A 22221-nucleotide genomic window follows, 5' to 3' on the forward strand; every position below is an offset into this window, starting at 1 on the left:
TGTCCACAGCTGAGCATCCTTTCGGCTTTGGCCCAACCACTTCATTAGCTCTGGAGCTACTTGTACTTGTCCTCCACTCTTCTTCAGTAGCATGTTGGACTCCTTCCAACCTGAGGGGCTCATCTTCCAGCGTCATATCTTTTAGCCTTTTGTTTCTGTCATGTTCTCAATGTATATTTATTACATTGCACTTATGAAATAAATTCTTTTTTGTAAATAATCCCAGAATAGTGGGTCTGTGTGAGACTGTTCATGTATTCAGTAGTAAAACTATAACACTGTAATTAATCATTTACAAAGCAGAGAATCATCAACACACACACATTATATGTTTAAGATGGTCTTACCAAATAATAAAACAGTTGCTCTCTTATAGGTTTATGTGGAAAATTACAAAATACAAACTGAGGATAAACAGGAGTGCATAACTACTGAAAAAGCAATTGCCCCTGTTTGACCTGACCTACTCGATATAAACTTTCCATATGTGAAATTCTTCTTCCTCATTCTCCTTTCCCCCCCCTTCCCAACCATTTCAGATTCTTTCTTCAGTAAAACTCCATCCATCTGCATACATGAACAGTCTTACACATACCTACCATTCTGGGGATTATTTACAAAATATAATTTATTTGGTAAGTGCAATGCAATAATTGACAATATCAAAAAAATACAAACGTAATCTATTATGAAAATAATTCTTCCAATAAGAGTACTTTCAAATTTGGCATCCGTGCTCAGGAATCAATTCTATCAGGGGATTCTGTTACCTGGTGTGAGTGGTAGAGTTCATGCTGTATTATTTTGACATCAGTAGCAATGGTTCCAGATAAATCTACCTATGTATAACATGATGAATTAATTGAAATACAGACTTCACCTTGCTGTGTTCAAAATATATTGAGAACTTGATTATTTTACATTGCCATTTGAGGTATAGAATCAATCTTAGTCTGCAGTGCTAACAAGGCCTGGACAGTTACTTTCAGTCTTCTGTGCCCTAGTACTGTACTCTGTCCACTACATCACACTTGGTATCCCTATAAGCTACCTACCTTGCAGTATAATTTTGGTTCTCAAATCATGTACCACCACTGGGACATAGAAATAATCTAGATGGAACAAAAAATTATCTTAACAGTTGATAAGAATTCAGAGCCCTTAATTCTCCATGCCCTCCTGCAAGTGTCACACATCACTTCCTACTGATCCTACCAGCCAAAGATTATGCATGTGTGACCATTGAGACTGCAGTAATAACTTTGGATAGTCAATTTTTCTTCTCTTTTCTTACCTGCCAACTTAATGGAATAAAAGTCTGCAAACATACAAATGGCCTTCTCAGAAAAAGTGGGATATTTGTTTCCATTTAGTGGGATTCAGGTTCTTTGAAAGAGTGATCAGTGGAACATGAGATACAAATATAGGAAGTATAGAGTAATGAATTAATTAAAATGTGTGCAATAAATTTTCCTTAGCCCATTTATTGAACACTGCGAAGGTGCATTCTCCAGCTTCTTCCTTTCCATCTCCACTCCCTGTTTGCTTTCTTTTACAATCCATTTTCTCATCCTTCTCACTTGGTCTCCTTGCCACCCCTTATTTTCCTTAATTTGCCAGTTTCTTGACACAGGGAGAGTTGGCTGATTAGTTGCAGCTATGTTAGTTCTGGTGGGAGGTGGAGGATTTCATAAATGCTTGTATCTCTTGTGGCATTATTTTAAAAACCATGAGGAAAGATCCAGGTAGTATTCAGAGGGCCCTGCAAATGTTTTCCCCCAGGTGGACTCCTTTTGGTGGGTTAGGTGTGGAGAGATCACATGCATGCCTAGCTCTGGGTTTCTTGCATGCTCTCCATCCCTTAAGGGGCCAAGCAAGGCCAAGCAATGGCTCATGTCCATGAGGTTGACCCTGAAATTGTGCTATTCGGCAGCATCAGGCATGATGCAGGGGGGCTGATGGGGATCTTTCCTCTATGCTAGTGCCAGGACTATTGCCAGCTGTAGGTAACAAAGTTGTGGTCAAAAATTTTTATACCCAAAGCTAAGTTTTTTGTCTGTGGTTATTTGCATGCCAGTCATGGGCCACCCCTGGGCTCACTGACAAGATAGGTCCAGGCCTTCTTTCACAGATATTTTGCAAAATAGTCAATGAAGACTTAGCAGAAAGCTTGTCAATGGGGGTCAGAATTCTACACAAACCTTTCCTACAGCACAGCAACTGGAGAATGTATATAGGACATGTTCTTGAATTAGAAGTTGGAGCTGTCAGTCACTCAATTATTTTTCTGTCTCTCCCCTAGACCCTCTCCCCATACCCCAACCCTGATCTACTTGTTGCAACAGGAACAAAGCCTAAGAGACAATTTCTCCCCTTTCATTTTTACAAAAGCTGAAGACCACACAAAGCAATTCCTGGGACCCACATTTGGTTCTGTTAGCTTCTGTTGCAAGCAAGCCTGTTTTGACTTTGGAGAGAGGCCTGCTTTGCCTTGGAGAAAGAACTCCAATTCTGCTGAGATTCAGAGGTTAGAATGTGCGATCTGGAAACTTAGCCAAAGTTAAATGTTAAAAATTGGGAAACTACCTTGTTATTAATGTTTAAAATTAAAAATTCATTGAATTATTTAGCATATTGATTAAGATGTAAGTCTGAATAAGTTCATAGCCATCCATATGATGGGCAGTTCAACTAGACCTTCAGTAGTGGGTTGGGTCTTTTTTTCCAGTGAACCCTTAGGAGACTGGCCATGTGAATCATCCTAGTTTTATCATTCATAGAAGCTGCTGGATTATAGTTTTCTTCAAATAATGTTATTTTGGAAGACTGAAGCCAAAATAGACAGACAAACAGACAGACAGTTTTTGTAGCTGTGGCTGCATTGGTCTGTGCAAGCATTTCAACAACAAACATTTAGTTTGCTTTTGTTTTGTTTTGTATTTCTTGTTTAGAGTTGTGATTGTTGGACAGTCATATTGAACTGAGCTGTGGGTGGGTATGCAATAAAAATTTATCACTAGACCTCAAATCCAACTTGGATGTGGTAGGCAGGTTCTGAGCCAGCTTCTAACCAGGCTTACATTTTCACACAAAGCTCTTAATAGTGTTAAAGAAATATAACTATAAATATAACTGTAGGAGTGCTTAATGGATTCTTTTGAGAGCAGTGATACCCAAGTGTGGAGCTACTGGTAATATTAGACTGTAGCTGTCAGAAGCCTTGAGAAATTGGATAGATTCTTGGGTGTGCTGACTAGGGCTTCTATATTTTACAGTCCAGATTAAAGATGGGCATGAGCCACCAAATTGGCAATTCATGCTGGTTTAGCCAATGGCCCAAGAGGTGTTCCATGGCTTGGTGCCCCACCCCCTCTGGTGGTTGTGCACTCAGAGGCACTGTTACAATTGCCCTGCCCTGCCTCCTCCAGATGATGCCTCTGAGTGGGCATCCACCGGAGGAGATAAGGTGCCAAACTGCAGAGCATCTGTTGGGCTGTTGATCAACCACTGAACTGGTGGTTCGTGCCAATCTCTAGTCCGCATTTCATTTATAGGGCCAAGAATGGAATGCGTACTACATATCTAGTTTTGAAAAATAGGTATAGGCCCCCTTCCCTTTGGGTGGCAGGAATGTGGTAGGACATGGATTCTCTAAAGAAGGGAATTAATGAAAATATTTTCAAAATGCTATTTAAAAAAATAGATTTGCTAACCCTTTCCTGGCCTTGATTTAAAAAAAAACACACACAATAAATTTATAATTAGCAGGAAAATTCTAATGTACTATTTATTGTGTTTCAGATCTGTCACAATTACCTATTGGAGGCAGTGAAATAAATCCAACTTTTCTCTCTCTTGTTGATATAGATTTTTCCTACCAGCAGTGGATGAGACTGGATATGTATATAGATTTTGTCCTTGTCTTTCTCATTTCTCCTCCCTCCCACTTTTTTGGGATCATATTCAGGAAACTAAACATTATTTCATAACTAGACATGACAATTTGATGTGGGAATGGAGGAGGCAAACCTTACTCATCCTGTGTGTTTAGTCGTTTAGTCGTGTCCGACTCTTCGTGACCCCATGGACCAGAGCACGCCAGGCCCTCCTGTCTTCTACTGCCTCCCGGAGTTGTGTCAGGTTCATGTTGGTTGCTTCGCAGACACTGTCCAGCCATCTCATCCTCGGTCGTCCCCTTCTCCTCTTGCCATCACACTTTCCCAACATCAGGGTCTTTTCCAAGAAGTCTTTTCTTCTCATTAGATGGCCAAAGTACTGGAGCCTCAGCTTCAGGATCTGTCCTTCCAGTGAGCACTCAGGGTTGATTTCCTTTAGAACTGATAGGTTTGTTCTCCTTGCAGTCCAGGGGATTCTCAAGAGCCTCCTCCAGCACCACAATTCAAAGGCATCAATTCTTCAGCGGTCTGCTTTCTTTATGGTCCAGCTCTCACTTCCATACATCACGACAGGAAAAACCATAGCTTTGACTATTCGGACTTTTGTTGGCAAGGTGATGTCTCTGCTTTTCAAGATGCTGTCCAGATTTGTCATCGCTTTCCTCCCAAGAAGAAGGCGCCTTTTAATTTCAGGGCTGCTGTCTCCATCTGCAGTGATCATGGAGCCCAGGAAGATAAAATTTGACATTGCCTCCATATCTTCCCCTTCTATTTCCCAGGAGGTGATGGGACCAGTGGCCATGATCTTAGTTTTTTTGATGTTGAGTTTCAGACCGTTTTTTGCACTCTCCTCTTTCACTCTCATTACAAGGTTCTTTAATTCCTCCTCACTTTCTGCCATCAGAGTGGTATCATCTGCATATCGGAGGTTGTTGATATTTCTTCCGGCAATCTTAATTCCGGCTTGGGTTTCTTCCAGTCCAGCCTTCCGCATGATGTATTCTGCATCATGCTCATCCTAGGGGGGGAAATCAATCGTTCCCATTTCCTCTTAACATGTAATTTCTTTATTATTTATTGATTTTCTCCCTTTTCTCTCCTAACAATCAACTACATACTGGAAAGTAAGGGTGGATTCGGCCCATGTCCTACTTTTAAGCTTATCCTGTCCCTTGCTTTAAAAAAAAAAAAAACATATCATACAACATTATGAAAACAAATGACACATTAAGACACTTTTTAATTAACCTGATGGTGATTTAAAATAAGGATGATTAGAGTGTCTTTTCAGGACACTGTGTTCAGAATTCCACCAATTCATTTACAATAAATATATAACATTTCATTTTCAGGGCATGCCACTGTATTGATTTAACATTTTAGAACATTAACAACAAAATGTTTCTCTTACACTTCAATCAATTATCAAATTTTTCCAGCTGTAAAGAGTTGCAAGCCAAAAATTATGTATGGCAAGCCAAGTTTAACATTAAATTGGCTAATTTTCTATTTTGCTCTGTAAATGGCAAGGAAATTAGGTTGCAGGTTTTCCTTTGAGGTGTTTTAGCTGCAGAGAAGCACCATCTTCTTGTCCTATGCCCTCACCATACCAAAAAGTGATGATACAGCTTTGCCACAGTTGCTATCAGTATTATTGGTATTATTTCATACAGTTATACCCTGCTTAATGTGGCCTACAAACCACTCAAAAGAATGAAACAGGTAAAACCAACTTTGACTTTTTTAAAAAAATCACAGTTAAGTAAACTAACTCTACCTTAAAATATACTAAAATCAAGTAAACGCATTAAGACAATGAAAATTAATAAAGGATGCAACAGATAATTAGAACAGAAGACAGGATTTTCTGATATTTAAAAAAAATATATACTCCTTAAATTATTGGCTAAGTTTGGATCATGGCTAAATTTAATTTGTGTCTGTATAATAATGACTGAATAATTAAGGATTTGCTAACTCTTTGTGACAGTCAAAATCTGAAGTTTGAGGAGGCTTTCCTCCAAGACTAGGGGAAATTGTTGTGAGAACTGTTTCCAAACATTTTCCTGTTTAGGAAAAAACACTGATAATTCCCAGGAAGCCCTGCCTCCCCCCCCCCCCAAAAAAACCCCTCTAATTCTGCTTTTAACTTTCTCTTTATAACAGAGAGGACACAGAAATCTTACCATCATTATTGACATTAATATGTTTTAAAAGTAATCCAGATGTTGGGAGTGGCAATATGCCTTGCTGGAGTTTCTTTCTGAATTGCAAATCATGTTTCACAAAGTACTCAGATCCCTAGAAATATTTATTACAAATGAGGAGAAAAGCTGTCCTTCAAAAATAAAACAAACAAACAAAAACAAACAAAAACAAAACAAAACCCTGCACTAGAATTGTTTGGGTTTGTGTCACCAAACACAAAATCAACCCAACTCAACTTTGTTTTACTTCATGTCTTTGATCTACTATAGTATCTCCTAACCCACCATGGCTGTGAGAAAACAATTTTTCATTAATAAATTGTTCTCGCCATCTCTGGAAGCCTGGTCCAATTAAATATTACCTACTCAACACATTAAAGTTAATGTTGTTGTTGTTGCTGTTGTTTAAAAATTATGGGGGTGCCTCCCCCCTCCCCCTGAATCCAAGGGTTTGGGTCGATTGTTATGTTGTGTACTAGGCTATCTAATCTCTCACCAGCCTTCAAATCTTTTCGTTATTGCAGAAGGTAAAACTGCTTACCTCTTAGTTTTATATAATTTGGAGTTGCTCTGTGACTGATGCTCCCCAGCTTGTTTCATTGTAGATTCTTGTTAGTGCTATTCATCATTACAACAGTGCTTTTATCTTTCAGTGAGAAAAGAACTATCGGATGTCAGCAAAGAATAAATACAATACAGCAAACAACTAAACAACAGCAGAGGAAGACTGGCTAATGATGTCCTTTATACATTCCACATTGTCTTTGATAAGATGTACAAATGGATGTTATTTAAGTGAGTTTTCTTAGGCAGGTGCATAAAATGTCAATATATTTGTAGTTTTCATATAAGTTGCCACATTAGTCTGACTATAACCAGACAAAACAAACAAATAAACAAAAATTAAAACAAGCAAACAAATGTTACAGCCCCTTAAAGACTATTCACATTATATTTCAATGTGAGCTTTTGTAGATACATACACATAATGGCTGAATACATGGATGCATCCAAGAAACTCACATGGAAATATAGCAAATAGTCTCCAAAGTACTACAATGTCTCTCTCTCTCTCTCTCTCTCTCTCTCTCTCTCTCTCTCTCTGTGTGTGTATGTGTGTGCATGCGTGCGTGCGTGCGTGCGTGCGTGCTTTGGTCTGAATACAATATATTTGTGGCATTTTATCCCCTCCATAGAGTTAATAGCTCTTGACATAAAGATATCTACTAAAGATGGGTGCAAACTGCCAAAATGGCATTCATATTGCTTCGTGGCTCATGGACGTCCATGAACCACAAAATTCCAAATTTTCCTGAATGAACAACAGAATCAAATTGCTGGTTCATTTTTAAAAAAGGCTAGCTCTCCACCGCACAGGGCTGCCTCCCACCTCCTTCCCACTTGCTCCTCTTGCCTCCCTACCTGAATCCTCCTCCACCATTTTGAGAAACCACCACTCTGGAGGCTATATATATAAAACAATATATATAGTTAGGTGGCCTGTCAGCCAGTCTGGGGCCATCTGCACATGTCCCTGCTTACCAGCTGAGAGGCAGGGACATGCACAGATGGCCCTTGGACTGCAGTGGAGCTCTTAAGATGGCAAGGGGCAGCCAAGGAAGAGGAGGTAGCGAGGTAGCATGAGGAAAAGGTGGAGGCAAGGGGGGCAGTGGGAAGGGGACAGGAGCAGCCTGGTGGGCCCAACAAGAGGTTCATAAATTGCCCCAAAATTCATTGGTTCAGGAAAGTTCAGGGTCTCCAGTTTGGATGAAACTGAATCAATACAAACCAACAAATTAGTGATTTTTGACAAATACCCTGGTTCATTTTTAGGTTTGTGACCACATCTAATGTCTACTTTAAGAATAGTTCCAAACTCTTATTTTTGTGTGTCAATGGGTTCAAGCTGGACCCTTTCCTCTCCCCCCACAACCCAACAAAATGAGTAGATTTTTATGATCTCTAGCTAAGGATGAGGAAGGAAGAAGCTTCATTAATAATTCAAGGATGAGGCAATTTCCATTTCAATGCATGACAATACATCTGTTCTACTCTTTTTCCTCCTCCCCAATCCTCCTGTTCCACCAGAAAATGTACCCACAGCTGGATCCTTATCAATGGGTGTCTCTTGCTGAAAAGTTCATTGATACATAGCAACTTTCTACAATAACCACTTAATACTAAATTGGGAGCCCACTGAATCTGACCTCAGGCTAGAGCAGTGGTTTCCAACCTTGGATAACACAAGTATTCTTGGACTGCAATTCCCAGAAACCCCAGCCAGCGGAGCTCATGGCAAAGACTTCTTGGAGTTGCAGTCCGAAAACACTTAGGTTCACTCAGCTAGAGCATATTTTTAAAGCCACTGTGGAGGTTAACCAGTGATTCAGGACCCCATTTCCCCCTGCAAAAAAACCCGGCAATGACCCTAGGGATGGTTCTGGCATTGCATATGCTTCAGAGGGAGGTGAGATGAAATTCCAGGATCCAGGTGCATTCACCTCCTCCTAGGGATAGGCAAGGCAAGTAATAAAACATCTAGTCCAACATTTGCTATCCCTCTTTGAGTTTGGTTCAGCACTCACCCTTTTGCTCATAATGTTTTGGAATGACTATTACTTTGGAGTGCAAGATATTCATTAGGGTGCCCCCTAAATCATCTTTACCACCAGCAGTGATAAACAAGGACCTACCATTCCTGGTGGTGATAACCTGGTAACAGTTTTCAACTGTTAGATTGCTCTCCTTCCAAGGCACCCAAAAACTTTCACAGGGCTTCTCAAGGCACCTATGAAGCTGAAATAGGGGGGTAGGCAGTTTTAAATTAATTTAAATTAATTATTTCCAGGATCCTAATCCAGTTTGCATTGGTGGAACTATGTTCTTTTATGGGCCCATTTAAGGAGAAAGGTGGGGTCATTTTTTTAAAAAAAATAATGTTGCCCTTTAATTGTCTTCTGCTTAAAGGTTAAATGTTGCTTAAATTTCACAAGCAATGTTAGAGTATTCTAGAAAGACGTTAAACTGAACATGCATTGCAAGGAGCATGTGAATTCCTCTCCCTCTGTCATAGCTCTTCATGTGTATACAGTTAAGTTTCCTGTCTTCAGTGTTTGCTCTATACACAAAAGGAGTGAGGACAGTAAAGGGTGGGCTGTTGTACTTCTTCCCCCTTATACTTCCTTTAACCACTTTCTAGAATATCAGAAGGAAAAATGTTGTCCTGGAATTTCTTTGGGTGCATGTCACATACAAAATGGAATTCTCTACAACAGTGTTTCTCAACCTTGGGTCCACAGATGTTCTTGGACTACAACTCCCAGAAATCATTTTTAAAATGGGACTTGTAATCCAAGAACATCTGGGAACTCACAGTTGGAAACCATTGCTCTGCGGGAACTCATCGAAATAATCTACTTCTGCCACAAAAGAAGTGGTAACGTTGAGGGAAAATGTTCACAGTTTCCCTTAAGAAGACAACAGCTGTTAAAATTGTGGACCAAATCCATGTTTCTTTTGCATACTAAAGCAATCAAGATCCATTGTGGATCCAGGATATGGAATGAAGAGATAGTTACGTTTTAATCTGTGTTTTGTTGAAGAGTAAAGATTTTTTGTGTCAATCAAACACTCCTTTCTTCAGAAATAATAACCTGTTCCTGACTGAAATTACTTTTTTAAAAATTGAAACAAAATATTATTATTGAGCATTTGACATCTACACAGGAGAGAATGACAACAGCAGGCAAGCAAACAATTAGGAAGCAATATGAACACATAAGACATAAAAGCATCTTATGCAAGATGCTAGCTTCTCTCTCAATAAGTGGTCTAAGACAATATGTGACAACAGCTACTATCTGAACAACATGTATGAGCTGAGATGGATGTTCCCTCCTGTTCAGCAGCATCTATAAATTATTCAATTAATCAAAATGAATTCAGTCAAAACTCAAGGCTATTTGATTGAGGTTTTATGAAACTTGGTGTTGTGCTGATAGATTTCCTTCATTTATAGATTTTGTAGATACTCATTTAAAAAAATACTTCCCCAAGGTACAGGGTTATTGATTATACAAACATAAACTAATTTTCTATGAGAACGTCCTGGCCAATCTGTAATTTTTAATTACATCTTGAGTTTGTTTGCATTTAATCTTTGGGTTTTCTTTAATGTCGTCTAGTTTGGCTGTCTTATTATTTGCATAAATCTTGAAATAAAGATATTAAAATTTAATGAGCCTGACTTGCTTATTTGCAGAGAGTTTACAGTACGTAAAGTAGCTCATTTCACTGTCATCTGAATTACATCAGTATAGAAAGAGATCTAGGACTTTGCATGTTCCTCTTTGAAATCTTGCTGCATAGTATTTCACCATGCTCGTCAGTGTGATATAATAGACATCTGCACAGTCAGATGCAGTCATATCATTCCATTCAGGAGCATAATTTTTTGTTTTATAATGTGCTTTATTAGCATAAGTAACAGCCCCTGACTCACCAAAAGGCTGTATTAATGATCCAGCATGAGGCAGCCACCATTTTAGAGACCCTCAGCTGTCTCCTTCACAGGAAGCAAGACTAGGTGACAGAGGATCTTGCATTGGTGGTCTTCAACCGGATATGGGCACAAATCAGAAAAATTGTGATTCATTTTGATTCATGATTCATTGAAGTCGACAAATCATGAATTTTGAATTTATAATTTTTATGACAAATTGATTTATCAATTTGTTTTTATTTTAAAACCCTATAAAACAGCCCCTCCAAAGCACCTAGAGATAACAAATTCATAGAGAAATTTTCCCTGACTGTCCTCTATAAACCCTGCCGTTTGGTGAAGTTTGCATTTCATACATCCAAGTTATAAATCCACAAATAAGGACCCACAGAAAAGTTTTCTCCAGGCATCTAGAGACACCAGAATCACAGAGAAACTTCCCAGGACTCTCTTCTACAATCCCTCCAAGATTGGTGAAGATTGGGTTTCAGATAGCCAAGTTATGCACCAACAAAGTGGTCCCCCCAAGAAAGTGCACTTTAGCAGCTGGCTTTGGAAAACACAATCTTGGTTGGGGCATTGATTTGTACGAATATAAATTGATGAATTCATGATTTTGGAACAAATTTGGTGATTTGTATTCCATGGCCAGGATCTAATGGCTGTTATGAGTTTTTCGGGCTCTTTGGCCATGTCCTGAAGGTTGTTCTTCCTAACGTTTCGCCAGTCTCTGTGGCCGGCATCTTCAGAGGACAGGGTAAAGTTAGGAAGAACAACCTTCAGAACATGGCCGAAGAGCCCGAAAACCCCACAACAACCAAATTTGGTAATTAATTTTTCATTTTGTGCTCATCCCCCAGCCAATCGGATAGGCTGGGGGAGGTTGCTCCTCAAATTCTCTGGATTGGAGAATTCCAATCTAGCTTGACTTTGGGACATTTAAGAACAGAACACTAGCCGGTGCCAGCTACTTGATGTTTAACCTTCTTCCACTTGCTCTCCCAGTGTTCATTTTGTGTTTTGGCTAACAAGAAAGAGGGGTGGTTTGTGTTCTGTCACAGCTTTGTTGGAGGCATTTGGAAGCATGGAGATTGATCAGGTTAGATGGAGGTAGGATCAGATGAGAGATCCCTAGTAGATTCACCTTAAGTGCATAGAATGGAGAGATTATGGGGCTCAGCTAGGGAAACTGTGACTTCTATATTCTACAAGGGGCCGCACAGTGGTGGACATCCATGTGATTAATCCCATTTCCTGTTGCCTTGATAATAATAACAGTCAGCAAATGGGACAGCTAATGTTAATCCATCCTTCATGCTAACATCACTACTATTGGTAGAAGTAGAACAGGACATAACTGTTATCAATAAAGTTATGTCCTGTTCTACTTTTCAAGCGGGTGTGTTTCTGTAGTTACTTAGCACCTGCACAGGACCACTGCCTGCCAAGTTGGATGACAAGAATATAGTTTTGATGAAAATGCACAGTTTCAAATCAATTGATGGATAAGAAATTGTTATGATGGTAACAAGATTCAGAAATGGCCCCTTATATGAAGTGATCTGGCCACTGAAGTGAACCGCTGATATCCTTCAATGCCTTGAATATCTCTGTTTTCCCCCCATGGATAATCTCTCCACTGCAGCTATTCCATGCATAGTTGGTATGACTAATTTGTTGCCTAGCGGCCATCCATTTGATGAAGCCCATTTTACTTAAGTAGGCTGGATGACAAATCACAAATGATATTTCCCAAACTGAATGCCAACCCGAACCAGCCAGGTAGTAACTACCAGTGATTATGTTACATTGGCTCAGCTTTTGAGAACCCGGTGTTACCTCCATATCACAATGAGGTGATGGAGAAAAATGTTGTGGGGTTCTGTAATAGTCATTAAATGGAAATATATGTGTTGCAATAAATGTACAAATCTGCATATCCATTCTTACTCTGAAAAGCTATTTCAGGCTGCAACTATACCTCCAATTGTGACAGAAAAAAATAATGTTTCTGTTAACCAGTTCCAAAAGAAATGGTTTAGTGAGAGAAGTTTTGCCAAAGTAACATTATTGCTACTATCACGGTCTTAAGCAAATTTCCTCATAAGTAAACCCTACTGAGATTAGTGTGCTTGTTCCGAGTAATGAAACAGAATTGTTTCCTGAAAGGAACAAATGGTCATTAAAATGATTAAGAGCTCAGGAAAGAAACACATAATGGGGATAATATCTAAAGGATTATGGCAACGCTAGGAGAGAGAGAGTATATGCAGTATAACAGAAAAAGCTGGCTGTCACTTTGCAATTTATTTATGGACATCTGGGGAAGGCCTCTGATGAAAATCTAAATTGTCAGGTGGGATTAAAAATATTATAAAAATATTATAAAAATATTATAAAACAGATATGTGATAGACAAGTAAGAGGTGTAGTTTCTCCATTGCCTGAGGCCTGTAGGCGAAGAAGCATTAGCAAAGCTGGGTAAGAAAGTGATTACCTATTAACTGGATGACATCATGAATAATTTGCTACTTGTCTGCAGTATGTTTCTTCACAGCAGACACCCTATGTGCCCTCCAGGTATAATGAAATATACCTCAGTCATTCACAGACAAAATAGCCATCTTAGCTAGGTGTGAAAAGAGTTCTGGTCCAACAATCTAAGGTTGGAAAAAGCTGCTCTGCAGATCTGTGTCCAGGTTACATGAAATGAATATGGACTCAATCTGCAGGAACCCAGTTTTAGGCTGAATAGCAGGAAAAAACTTCTTAACTGTTAGAGCAGAACAACAATGGAACCAAATATATTGAGAGGTGGTAAGTGTTCCAATGCTGGAGGCATTCAAGAGAAAATAGGACAGCCATCAGATCTGCTTTGATTTAGATTACTACATTAACTGTGGGAGGGGGTTGGACTCAATAGGCCCATTCCAACTCAGTGTTTCTATGAAATAAAAACATGCAGTTTGCTCCCATATGTGGGCCAATTAAATATGGAAAAGAAAGTAAAGGTTGTGCTGATTCTTTTTATTTTATTTTATTTTATTGGTAGGAAACTGTGATTTGAATGGGGAGGTTAATTTCTGGGCTACCAGTAGATCCTGAAGTAAATTCAGTTGGTTGTTGAAAAATGTCTGATGCTTCCAAAATACAACTGAATGTTAAACTTTTTTGTGACACTGGTATGCCTCATTTCAACTGCCTCATTCCTTCATAAGGACACAAACATGTTTGTGATAAATGTTGCAGAATGAAATCTTTTTCCATATGAAGCAAAAGCACATCAGATTTGATGAACATATGGTAGATTTTGCCACAGACACTAGAACTGTCCATGAAGAATTTTAAAACTGTCAAACAAACAAACCCATCTTCCACTTTTAATATGTGGAAACAGCAGAAATGTAAGTTCTGCAAATCTTATCATCAAGCAATTTTCAACTATCATGAGAATGGGTGTAGTGATGCAGTCAAATGAGTAACAAGACCATCCTTATTTTCCCATTACATTGTTTTTCTTTCCGAAATTGCCTTCACCACCAGCGTGCCAGCAGCTTGCATTTAAACACATGCTGAAACTGTCCTCCAGTCTTCTATGCTTTCCAGTTCTTGTCAAGAGCTAGAGTCATATTTTATGTGACAGATCATTCAGAAGGACAAGCATGTGCTCTGTACAGCATGCAGATGAGGATCTAAGCAGGCAAACAATTCTGCAGAGTCCCCTGAGGAGATTGTTTTCAGTATCTGTAGCTTGGTTATTAAGAAAAAAATCCGGGTTTAAAAGACTTGGCAAACATGTCATCAAAAGCTACAATTCTTTAGATTTGAAATGTCATTGGGGGCTTTCAAAACCCACTTGTTCTTTCCCCTAATGTGTTGCATTTATCAGTCATATATTCATCTGCAGGAAAATCTGCATTTCCTTTGTGAGGATCCTGTTTTTTTATATAGATACATCCCTTAGTGTCTTAACAGTGAGACTTGAACAAACCAAAACCAACAATACATAACTGCATGTAAGCAAGGGATGTGAATCCCTTTCTTAGAAGTGTCAAACCCAGCTATTATTCTGGAGATCATATTCACAGAACAGATGATATGGCAGTTTAATATTAAGTCACCAATACTAGTCCAGGATTAGTATACAACATGACTAGAGTAGAACACCTCAGCATATTTTCTGACCTTTGTTTTCTATTTGCCTTCTCCAACGCACACCCCATGGTTTTTCAACATCTCATAACTCCTCAATGCCACTGAACATGCTCAGTTCTGATCTTCAGGAGGTTCCCTTTTAAGGTATTATATTTTAACTTTTTTTTTGGATGCTTCATCAAAGGCTAGGGTTCCTCTAAGCTTGTTGATATATTTCTTTTGTTGGTTACTGTTCCCACTTTCACTCCATTGCCACCAGTCAGCTACCTGAGTTGGATGTTACAGGACATAACTGTGATTTTGATTCTGAAGAAAAGTAAAAAAAAAAAAAAGATGGGAGCTATTTATTTTTATTTATTTTATTTATTTGTTCTTTTTATACCCCGCCTATCTGATCATTGTCTGTATATTTATTTTTAACAGTATTTACATCTGCTTCCCTGTGTTAAAGGTATCACTGCAGCTGTTGAAGAGAAGTTAAACTATAAGAACAATGCACTTACTAAGTATGAAGCTGGAATAAAATAATATCAAATACTAGCTGTGACAGATACCTTTATCATCAGCTTAGAACTGCAGAGCTGGAAGGGGTCCTATGGATCATCAAGTCCAGCCCCTGTTAGAGAGGCACAGCAGGGAATCGAACTCCTAACCTCTAACTCCACAGTCAGATACCTAAACCACTGAGCTATGCAGCAGTTACAATGTTTATGAATCCACTCTATTTGGATTTCAGATTAGTTGTATAACAGGAGGTTTATGTAACAATACAAAACAGTGCAGATAAAAACTTTGCCTCAAATAGATAGAAAGGTAGCTGGTTTGACAGCTCAGTGGTTTAGATATCTGGCTATGCAGCCAGATAGCTGTCGAATTCAATCCTCCATTTTGTTTCCTGGGAGAAGAACCAGCCTGTGTAGTCACGGGCAAGCCACAGAGTCCCAAGGCACCCCCAGAAGAAGGGAATGGTCAAGCCTGGAAAACCTTCAAAAAGAATTGACTCGATGGATCATGATTATTATTTGATAGATATGATGCTGTGAGATGTTCATGTCTGCAGGTAGAATTCCATCTCCTGGTCCCCTCCCAGAGAAAAGTACCCCTTTGTCTCTTCACTTCAGTAACTACCATTGAATTTTCAGAGCATAAACTAGAAAAGTGTGTATTCATCTCTGCTATCCTGAGCTGCTTTTGGGATCAAGCTAGCTGTCCTATGTGTCTGCTTGAAGGCTTTTGCATGTTTGTGTATATCGCTGTGTTTATGTTACAGGCCAGCCTGGTGAGGGATCTTTTGTGTCATGTCTAACATGACACAAGACCTGTTCATGCACTATTTAAATGAGTTACCTCAAAACATGAGCAGAGAGCAGGGTCACCTGATGTACAGCATAATGGTGATGCATTTATTTCATTGCTGATGTTCTAGTTATTCCAGTGGTTAAAAACTTGCATTAAAAAAGTGCCTTATTTGGGATGTGTTCTTGGATACACATTTATATTCTAATTAGAAGGTCACACTCTCTTTTTGCAATGGCTTCAAGTGCACTGAGATCCTTACTTGCTAAAAGTAAGCAGAGAAGAAGGAGAAAAACATCACTTTAACCTTTTGTGGGTGCTGCTTTTTGTATTCTGCTGGCAAGCAACTGGTACCAGACATTCTAACTTTAATGACTTCCAGAGGCACCTTTGAGCCTCTTGAGACCATTTCATACTGAGTGTATAAGCTCTCACACTAACCTCTGGCATTCATTAATTGCACAAAGAACATGACAAGTGAAATCTAAGGCATTCTGTCTCCTCACCTCTTATCTTCCAACATTCCCTACATCACATGCTGTCTGTGCAGCAGTTTCACAAACATTTCATAGCATGTGCGTGCATGCACACGTTCGTGCATGCACAAATGTGCACACACACACAAAAACACAGACACACACACTCACAATTACCTGATTAATTTCAAGCCAACAATGACCTTAACAATGGGAGATTGCTCTGCAGCTACTCAGTGACATTTGTTAAGGAGTATTTTCATTTTCTTTCAAGAAATACGAAACATGGAGAAAGGGCTTTTTTCATTTGATTGTTTAATTAAAGCATTATGTAACATCCTTATTTGGATTTTAGAACAAATCGTTGCAGATATATAAAAAAAAGCCTATTTGCAGTTTAAACAGATTTAGGGTGATACTTTTCATTGAAGGAGGTGAATCTTCCAAACTGGATAAGATTTAGATATTAAACCACATAAAAGTAATGAGGAAGGAAGGAAGGAAGGAAGGAAGGAAGGAAGGAAGGAAGGAAGGAAGGAAGGAAGGAAGGAAGGAAGGAAGGAAGGAATTTAAAATGAGACATGACCTTACAAAATTGAGAGAGGAACAGAATTTAGAGAAAGAAAAGATTAGAAGAAAACTGTATCCAAGAAAAGTATCTGAGTGTCACAACAGGAGTTTCTTTTGTTTCCAAAAATATTCAAATACATTTCTGTTGTTTCATGATTAGTCATCAGAACATAAGCCCAGCATTCCTTTGAGCCTCTCTGCAACATTAATGTGCTTTTCGCTCTAATAATGAGCTGTTGCTAATGCCTGCTTCTGGATTGAGTGTGCAACTACATTGAGCATCTGAGTTGTCCTGATTCAAAGCTCCCTTCGGCTTTGAAAGCCTTGTTGATGAACCCAGGGAAATGTTAAACAATCCAGAATAGCTTCATTGCAAATGTCCTCACTGCTTCTAAATATGCTGTGGTTCAATATGAGCCCACAACTCTAGTTTTCTCTTCTTTCATTGTTTTTACCGTCTTCTTGGTCCTCCTCCCTTTTTTCTCACTGTCAGATACTGAGGAGGGTGTAGGCTAGACAGGGCTATGCCAGTGTAGAGGAATATTTATTAAAGCATTTGAAATGCCATTGTGGAGTTTTCATGTCTGCTATAAAAACACACAGAGAGACACAAAGCACAAATGCAATCTCCTTAGTCTGCTCTAATTTTTTCAACAGGTGCTCCAGTGCTAATCTGATATAACAATATGACAGCCCAGAGAAAACTCAGAAATGGTTCTCTACTGTAAACCTCATGGTTATTTTCCTTTTCATAATGAAGTGAAAGCAAGCACCGCAGTAGGCAAATTGGCCTATCAAAAGAACCAGGGTGGCTGGTGCAGCAAGTAATTATGGGAAGTAGTCAGGAGAAAAAAATACAAAAGCTATGCCCTGGCATTGCTTGTTAGCCAAGTGGGCCTTAGAAAGGCATTGCAGTGGCCAGGTAATCTAGTCCTAAAATAGAGAACAGTAACAAAAATCAAATAAATAACTAAACTTAATTAGGGAGGGAAGGAGTGAGCTCCCAGGGGCGGATATTTCCACTATCCCATGATAAAATGGCTCACTGAAGGCATCACCTTCAACTCTAATGCAAGATACATCTCTATTATTGTTCTCTGTTGACACATGCCAAAACCGATACAAATAGATTTGCTTTCAAAAAAGTGGAGCAGAAAAAGTATGAATTAGGAGGAGGAAAAGGTGAGGTTGATTTGCATTTAGCTTTATATCATATAGTCAACAGAAATTATTATGAATTTAGCTGTGGCAATTTCTGCACTGCAGTCACCCTCTGGGTGAGGGTTAGTATATGCAGCTGAGTAAAATACAGAAAGTTTTACTATAGCCTAAAAAGTCTTCTAGAAATTCTTGCTAATTTTATCCATATAATTTTCATTCAAAATTTGGAAATAAGGTGTTACAAGCAGTGGCATTATGTGTGATATCAGGGAGTAGGAAGGGTGTAACAATATTAATTTTGAAAAATAGTGCAATAACCTGGAAAGGGCTCAATTAGAGCTCTTAACTATCACATTCTATTACTTACTTACATCTGTGCAACTGTTACAATGTAAATAACAGTTCTGAATTACTTCCAGTTAAGGTACCAAGACCTGTATTCCTTGCAACCTGTCAACCAACAGATTTGGCATATGACAAAAACTCCTCAGCTAGTTTTGACTGTTCAACTAGTGGCGTTTCACCATTGAAATTCATTTCATTGCACACATGCCAGTGTATGTAAATAATATAGTGTCTGTGTATTGCATTGTGCGCTGTCAAGTCGATTCTGACTTATGACAACTCCTTTCAGGGTTTTCCAGGTAGAAAATACTCAGAAATGGCTTACCATTCCTTTCGTCTGGGAGCACCCTGGGACTGTGCAGCTTGCCTATGACTAAAAACATGGGCTGGTTCTTATTGCAGGAGGCAGAGTGTGGAATTAAACTTCACACACACACACACACACACACACACACAGAGAGAGAGAGAGAGAGAGAGAGAGAGAGAGAGAGAGAGAGAGAGAGAGAGAGAGAGAGAGAGAGAGGAATTGAATTCTGGCTTGGTGTATGTATAGTCTAAGTTTCATTTATTTAATCTGCTAAGAAGCAAAGGTTACCCTGCCTCTGCTTCTAAGTGATGGTTCTTTATCTCACTTCTCAGCTAGTAGCCATCTGTGAAAGCTAGTAAGCAGAGATATAAACATGCTTACATCCCACATCTGCCTACAAGCGGTTAATTGCCTGTATTTACACCAATTACCCATCAGGTGCCAGTGCTTACTATTTTCATATCTCTTGTGTATACATTGGAAAACAAAATGATATAGGCAGTTGTCAGATAATTTTTATTGAATTCAGTGACCTTGCTTGTTGGAGTAGTTCATAATTTTAAAAACACTTGTAGTAAACAATATTTTCCATGCCACAAGTTTCAAAGTACACACACACACACACACACACACACAAACATATGACTCCACAGACACACACACACACACAAACATATTTTCACAAAAAAATCATGGCAGTCCAATCATCTACAACAACTATATATACAATATATATTAAAAGGTACTGCAATAGAAAAAGGCAATGGCTAACGTCTTTCATGAAAAAATTCATGGCAGTCCAATCTATAACAACCACAGATGTTCCCTCTTATGAGGAAAGTTACAGAATGTACTGAGCATCGGAATGAGAGATTCAATCCACCCAGTGTTTGGTTGGATTAGGGCACAATAAGAAGAGGAATCAGAAGTGGAACATGAAGACTGAATAAGTCAATTAAATAGCCCTAGAGGTTCTGTCACAGGCAGACTAGGCAATAGCATACGACCTAAAAGGTTAGATGGTAGCAGGACCTTATCCATATCTGCAGCCATTTGGAAGCCAAGGAAAAGAACTCTCCCATGGGCGACGAATCTACTATAAGGTCTAAGATATGTCAACTGGCCTCTCCAGTCCTCCTTTGGATAATTGGCTTTGACTGTATTTTGTGTAGTTCTGCTCACAACTCCAAGGACTTCACATTTCTGACATAGCTTTGTCATTTGTATCAGAGATTTCCACTGGGTTAATGAGAACAGGCAATGTTATCCTAAACATAGAACTAGGGATGTTCTACTTAAGCAAATATTTCCTGTGCTTTGGGTCAAATTGGGTTGTGGGTTAGTTTTGTGACATCTCCTATGTCAAGCTAGGAAAATCTCATTAATTCCTCTCCAAAGCCTCGAATGTAAATGAAGGACTGGCTTCGGCAGAGTTTACAGGATGTTATCACAGCTGTCTTCCTCCCTTGCAATCTGTTCGGGTGCCAAATGAGGAAAGCACAAGGCAAGTTGGCGGGCTGTCTGAATTATACATTCAAATTGCCTTCTGCTTAAAACCCCCTAAAATCCTAATGGCTTAATTAAGCTGAAAACATGATGTCATGTGTCTCTTTAAGTCATAACCTCATGTCCCCCTTTTAAAAATGAGCAGTCTGTATGACATGTAAAGTAAAGAATAGCTAGAAATATCAGGTTCCCAGGGGGCTGGAAGAACACAAGACAGCATTTCGTGAACAGATAAATACAGTATTCCTCTCCTGCATCTATGCCACCCTATAGTGTTGCTACTGGGCCATACATTGGAAAAACAGGTTTTCGAGAATTTAACAACTCCAACAACTGCTTTCCTAAAACTTTTTCTTAAAAGCATAAAAGCTCCATTGGATTAGGAAGGACAGTGTCGTATATTTCCAGCAGTGGTCTCTTCTAGATGTTTTAACCATCCGTTGTCAACCTAACTCTAGGTCTTACATGGGGAGATTCTCTATATACTATGTTGTGCATTTTCTTTTGAGACTATCTGGTATGTGTTGCTATACACACTAACATTTCTCTACAGCTTTTCCTGTTAAGGCAGGCATACTGGAGAGAAGCACGTTTTAGGAGAGTGTACAGGAGGGGTGGGCAAAGTGTAGTCATGCAGGTGTTTTTGGATTGCAACTCCCAGCATTTCTCACCATTATCTATGCTGGCTACAGCTGATGGAACTTTCTACCTGACAATATTTTGAAAGCTGCATTTTACACATGCCAGATTTAGAACCATCTTCCATAATTCTAGCTTTGTTTTAATCCACTTTATTCACCTATATGTATGACTGTGATACTCAGCTTAACAATATTGAATAGAATTCAATTTTTCAAAAAAAGAAGAATGGATACCAGGAGCGGTTAACTGAAGAAAAAAGGAGTCAAGTACCCCTGCTGTCTCTTTATAAATGACAGTGAGCACAGGAGAATATCCTGTAGACCAGTGGTCCCCAAGCTTGGGCCTCCGATGTTCTTGAACTTCAGCTCCCAGAAGTCCTGGCCAGCAGAGGTGGTGGCAAAGGCTTCTGGGAGTTGTAGTCCAAGAACATCTGGAGGCCCAAGGTTGGGGGCCACTGCTGTACACCATCTTGACTGCTGCCATTGGTCAACATTCAGGATACCATTTGCTATATAAAGCTTGCCACCCTTTTTCCTGCTTACAACTCAGATGTGATGTTCTGCAGCAATATTGGGTCATTTCCTGCTGTTTTGAATCATGGATACAGAAACACAAAATATTTAAAATTCATAAACCAGATTTTTTTTTTGACAAATTAAATTTCCTGGCTTTTTAAAATAGAAGTTTAAGTATGCAAACATTTCCCTCATGTAGAATTTATTTATTTTTATTTATTTATTGGATTTTATCCTGGCCATCCAGACCAAAGGTAAACTCTGGGCCGTTTTTACCCAGAATTACCCAGTGCTAGAGGATTCCAGAAGATGAGCAGATGATCTGTACTAAATTTGCTGGGGGAGTAGCAAAAGCAAGAACAGCTTGGATATGGCTGCAATTCCTCTGTGTCAAAATATTTTGAAGGTATTTTGGACTTCATGAAGTGGTGAAGCTGAGGTGTGAGTAGGTACAACATGTACAATAGAAAAAAAAACCCATACACTTCATTTAATGTCTTTGGTAAACTAATGTTGCCATGCCCACTTCACAGAACGGAGACTAGAAAACTTTGTTCCAGTTTCCAAGCTCTTGATGTACAAATATGTTGTGTTCCTTCATCTTTTGAAATAAAAATAAGCAGGCCAGGGAGTTAGCAAAGACT

The sequence above is a fragment of the Pogona vitticeps genome, chromosome 3 (assembly GCF_051106095.1).
Source record: "Pogona vitticeps strain Pit_001003342236 chromosome 3, PviZW2.1, whole genome shotgun sequence".
In the NCBI taxonomy this organism is placed as follows: Eukaryota; Metazoa; Chordata; class Lepidosauria; order Squamata; family Agamidae; genus Pogona; species Pogona vitticeps.